The following is a 6,000-nucleotide window of genomic DNA, read 5'->3' as shown; positions in this document are numbered from 1 at the left end:
AGAGAAAATTTAGTTGAAAGTTGGTAGTAGCAATTATGCGGACTGGGTCCGTAAACTGAGGATTGTCCTCATTGCTGCACAGAAGGCTTATGTCCTTAATGCACCGCTCGGTGTGCTGAACCTCAGCGTCGTCTGTAGATGTTGCGAAACATCTGACATACACGTTTTGATGACTACGTGATAGTTCAGTGCGTAATGCTAACGGTTTAGAATTGTGGCACCAAAGACGTTTTTGAAACGTCGCAGAACATATGAGATGTTCCGAAGACTGAAATTGGGATTTCAGACTAGTGCCCACGTCAAGAGGTATGAGACCTCTGACAAGTTTCTTAAGCCTGCAGACTAAGGGAGAAAAGCTCAATCGTTGAGCATGTGCTCAGATTGTCTGAGTACCACAATCGCTTGAATCGAGTGGGAGTTAATCTCCCAGATGATATAGTGATGGTTCTCCATAGTCACTGCCACCAAGCTAGTAGAGCTTCGTGATGAACTATAACATATCAGGGATAGTTATGATGATCCTTGAGCTATTCGCGATGTTTGACACCGCGAAAGTAGAAATCAAGAAGGAGCATCAATTGTTGATGGTTAGTAAAACCACTAGTTTAAGAAGGGCAAGGGCAAAAGGGATACTTCATGAAACAGCAAGTCATTTGCTGCTCTAGTGAAGAATCCCAAGGTTGAACCCAAACCCGAGACTAAGTGCTTCTGTAATGAGGGGAACAGTCACTGAAGCAGTACTACCCTAGATACTTGGTAGATGAGAAGGCAGGCAAGGTCGACAGAAGTATATTGGATATACATTATATGAATGTGTACTTTACTAGTACTCCTAGCAGCACCAGGGTATTAGATACCGGTTCGGTTGCTAAGTGTTAGTAACTCGAAATAAAAGCTGCGGAATAAACGGAGACTAGCTAAAGGTGAGATGACGATATGTGTTGGAAGTGTTTCCAAGGTTGATGTGATCAAGCATCGCATGCTCCCTCTACCATCGAGATTTGGTGTTTGCGTTGAGCATGATTGGATTATGTTTATCGCAATACGGTTATTCATTTAAGGAGAATAATGGTTACTCTGTTTATTTGAATAATACCTTCAATGGTCTTGCACCTAAAATGAATCTCGATCGTAGTGATACACATGTTCGTGCCAAAAGATATAAAATAGTAATGATAGTACCACATACTTGTGGCACTGCCATTTGAGTCATATTGGTATAGAACGCATGAAGAAGCTCCATGTAGATGGATCTTTGGACTCACTCGTTTTTGAAAAGATTGAGACATGCGAACCATGTCTATTGGTATATATGCATGAAGAAACTCCATGCAGATGGATCGTTTGGACTCACTTGATTTTGAATCACTTGAGACATGCAAATCATACCACATGGGCAAGATGACTGAAAGGCCTCGTTTTCAGTAAGATGGAACAAGAGAGCAACTTATTGGAAGTAATACATTTTGATGTATGCAGTCCAATGAGTGCTGAGGCATGCAGTGGATATCGTTATGTTCTTACTTCACAGATGATTTGAGTAGATGCTGAGTGTATTTACTTGATGAAACACAAGTCTGAATTATTGAAAGGTTCAAGTAATTTCAGAGTGAAGTTGAAGATCGTCGTGACAAGAGGATAAAATGTCTGTGATATGATCATAGAGATGAGTATCTGAGTTACGAGTTTGGCACACAATTAAGACATTGTGGAAAGTGTTTCACAATTAATACCGCCTGGAACACCATAGTGTGATGGTGTGTCCGAACATCATAACTGCACCCTATTGGATATGGTGCATACCATGATGTCTCTTATCGAATTACCACTATCGTTTATGGGTTAGGCATTAGAGACAACCGCATTCACTTTAAAAGGGGCACCACGCAATTCCGTTGAGACGACACCGTTTAGAGAAACCTAAGTTGTCGTTTCTTAAAAGTTTGGGGCTGCGATGCTTATGTGAAAAAGTTTCAGGCTGATAAGCTCGAACCCAAAGCGGATAAATGCATCTTCATAGAATACCCAAAACAGTTGGGTATACCTCCTATTTCAGATCTGGAAGCAAAAGTAATTGCTTCTAGAAACGAGTCCTTTCTCGAGGAAAAGTTTCTCTCGAAAGAATTGAGTGGGAGGATGGTGGAGACTTGATAAGGTTATTGAACCGTCACTTCAACTAGTGTGTAGCAGGGCACAGGAAGTTGTTCCTGTGGCACCTACACCAATTGAAGTGGAAGCTTATGATAGTGATCATGAAACTTCGGATCAAGTCACTACCAAACCTCGTAGGACGACGAGGATGCGTACTACTTCAGAGTAGTACGTGATCCTGTCTTGGAAGTCATGTTGTTAGACAACAATGAACCTATGAGCTATGGAGAAGCGATGGTGGGCCCATATTCCGACAAATGGTTAGAAGCCATGAAATCCGAGATAAATGGATCTTTGAGAAGAAGACGGACGTGGACGGTAATGTTACCGTCTATGAAGCTCGACTTGTGGCAAAGAGTATTTCCACAAGTTCAAGGAGTTGACTACGATGAGATTTTCTCATCCGTAGCGATGCTTAAGTCCGTCGGAATCATGTTAGCATTAGCTGCATTTATGAAATCTGGCAGATGGATGTCAAAACAAGTTTCCTTACCAGTTTTCGTAAGGAAAGGTTGTATGTGATACAATCAGAAAGGTTTTGTCGATCCTAAGGATGCTAAAAGGTATGCTAGCTCCAGCGATCCTTCCATGGACTAGAGCAAGCATCTCGGAGTCAGAATATACGCTTTGATGGAGTGATCAAAGTTTTTGGGTTTATACAAAGTTTGTTAGAAACTTGTATTTACAATAAAGTGAGTGGGAGCGCTACAACATTTCTGATAAGTATATGTGAATGACATATTGTTGATCCGAAATGATGTAAAATTTCTGGAAAGCATAAAGGGTTGTTTGAAAGGAGTTTTTCAAAGGAAGACCTGGATAAAGCTGCTTACATATTGGGCATCAAGATCTATAGAGATAGATCAAGACGCCCGATGATACTTTCAAAGAACGCACACCTTGACATGATTTTGAAAGAGTTCAAAATAGATCAGCAAAGAAGGAGTTCTTGGCTGTGTTACAAGGTGTGAGTATTGAGTAAGACTCAAGACCTGACCACAGCAGAAGAGAGAGAAAGGACGAAGGTCGTCCCCTATGCTTTAGACGTAGGCTCTACAGTATGCTATGCTGTGTACCGCACATGAAGTGTGCCTTGCCATGAGTTGGTCAAGGGGTACAATAGTGATCCGGGAATGGATCACATGACAGCGGTCGAACTTATCCTTAGTATCTAGTGGACTAAGGAATTTTCTCGATTATGGAGGTGAAAAGGAGTTCGTCGTAAAGGGTTACGTCGATGCGAACTTTGACACTAATCCGGATGACTCTGAGTAGTAAACCGGATTCGTATAGTAGAGCAATTATTTGAAATGGCTCCAAGTAGCGCGTGGTAGCATCCACAAGATGACATAGATATTCGTAAAGCACACACGGATCTGAAAGGTTCAGACCCGTTGACTAATAACCTCTCTCACAAGCATAACATGATCAAACCAGAACTCATTGAGTGTTAATCACATAGTGATGTGAACTAGATTGTTGACTCTAGTAAACTCTTTGGATGTTGGTCACATGGTGATGTGACCTGTGAGTGTTAATCACATGGTGATGTGAACTAGATTATTGACTCTAGTGCAAGTGGGAGACTGTTGGAAATATGCCCTAGAGGCAATAATAAATAGGTTATTATTATATTTCCTTGTTCATGATAATCGTTTATTATCCATGCTAGAATTGTATTGATAGGAAACTCAGATACATGTGTGGATACATAGACAACACCATGTCCCTAGTAAGCCTCTAGTTGACTAGCTCGTTGATCAATAGATGGTTACGGTTTCCTGACCATGGACATTGGATGTCGTTGATAACGGGATCACATCATTAGGAGAATGATGTGATGGACAAGACCCAATCCTAAGCCTAGCACAAGATCGTGTAGTTCGTTTGCTCAGAGCTTTTCTAATGTCAAGTATCATTTCCTTAGACCATGAGATTGTGCAACTCCCGGATACCGTAGGAATGCTTTGGGTGTACCAAACGTCACAACGTAACTGGGTGGCTATAAAGGTGCACTACAGGTATCTCCGAAAGTGTCTGTTGGGTTGGCACGAATCGAGACTGGGATTTGTCACTCCGTGTAAACGGAGAGGTATCTCTGGGCCCACTCGGTAGGACATCATCATAATGTGCACAATGTGACCAAGGAGTTGATCACGGGATGATGTGAGTTACGGAACGAGTAAAGAGACTTGCCGGTAACGAGATTGAACAAGGTATAGGGATACCGACGATCGAATCTCGGGCAAGTAACATACCGATAGACAAAGGGAATTGCATACGGGATTGATTGAATCCCCGACATCGTGGTTCATCCGATGAGATCATCGTGGAACATGTGGGAGCCAACATGGGTATCCAGATCCCGCTGTTGGTTATTGACCGGAGAACGTCTCGGTCATGTCTGCATGGTTCCCGAACCCGTAGGGTCTACACACTTAAGGTTCGATGACGCTAGGGTTATAGGGAAAGATATACGTGGTTACCGAATGTTGTTCGGAGTCCCGGATGAGATCCCGGACGTCACGAGGAGTTCCGGAATGGTCCGGAGGTAAAGATTTATATATGGGAAGTCCTGTTTTGGTCACCGGAAAAGTTTCGGGTGATATCGGTAATGTACCGGGACCACCGGGAGGGTCCCGGGGGTCCACCAAGTGGGGCCACCAGCCCCAGAAGGCTGCGTGGGCCAAGTGTGGGAGGGGACCAGCCCCAGGTGGGCTGGTGCGCCCCCCACCAAGGCCCAAGGCGCATGGGAGAGTGGGAGGGGGCAAACCCTAGGTCCAGATGGGCCTTAAGGCCCACCCTAGTGGCGCCCCCCTCTCCTCCCCTTGGCCGCCCCCCTAGATGGGATCTAGGGCTGGCCGCCAGCCCTTGGGGTGGAAACCCTAGAGGGGGCGCAGCCCCTCCCCCCCTATATATAGTTGAGGTTTGGGGCTGCCCAAGACATGAGAACGTCTCTCTTTCGGCGCAGCCCTACCCCTCTCCCTTCTCCTCCTCTCCCGCGGTGCTTGGCGAAGCCCTGCGGGATTGCCACGCTCCTCCATCACCACCACGCCGTCGTGCTGCTGCTGGATGGAGTCTTCCCCAACCTCTCCCTCTCTCCTTGCTGGATCAAGGCGTGGGAGACGTCACCGGGCTGCACGTGTGTTGAACGCGGAGGCACCGTTCTTCGGTGCTCAGATCGGAATGAACCGTGATCTGAATCGCTACGAGTATGACTCCCTCATCCGCGTTCTTGCAACGCTTTCGCATCGCGATCTACAAGGGTATGTAGATGCACTCCCCTTCCCCTCGTTGCTAGATTACTCCATAGATTGATCTTGGTGATGCGTAGAAAATTTTGAATTTCTGCTACGTTCCCCAACACAGTGATGGTGAAGTGATCTGCGCAGGGCTTTGCCTAAGCACTACATGAATATGACCGGAGGCTTAAACTGTGGAGGGGGGCGCCGCACACGGCTAAAAATGTTTGTTGTGTGTTCTAGCGGTGCCCCCATATATATATATAGGTTGGAGGGGAGGATAGGCAACCAAGGGGGTGCCCCAAGTAGGAGGAATCTGTAACACCCCCAGTGTTATGCTACAGTAATCCCCTGTTAATGGTGCCATGTCATCATGTTACTGTTGCTAACCTTCACTTGATCCAAATCACAAATTCAAATTCAAATCCAATCTAAAGTCAAAAATTCATATTTGTCAGATATGAAATCTAAAATGTTCATCTTGTGGAAAATAATCATTCGTTAATATTGGTGGTGAACCAACATTTTTGCAAGGTGTTTAAACGACCTAAACCAATTAAAGCAGTGGCTAAAACAATAGGTTAAATGGCTTTTTATTTTATAAAAA

The sequence above is a fragment of the Triticum aestivum genome, chromosome 4D (genome assembly GCF_018294505.1).
Source record: "Triticum aestivum cultivar Chinese Spring chromosome 4D, IWGSC CS RefSeq v2.1, whole genome shotgun sequence".
Taxonomy (NCBI): Eukaryota; Viridiplantae; Streptophyta; class Magnoliopsida; order Poales; family Poaceae; genus Triticum; species Triticum aestivum.
The sequence above is the reverse complement of the archived record's forward strand: the minus strand, read 5'-3'. Positions refer to the sequence as shown.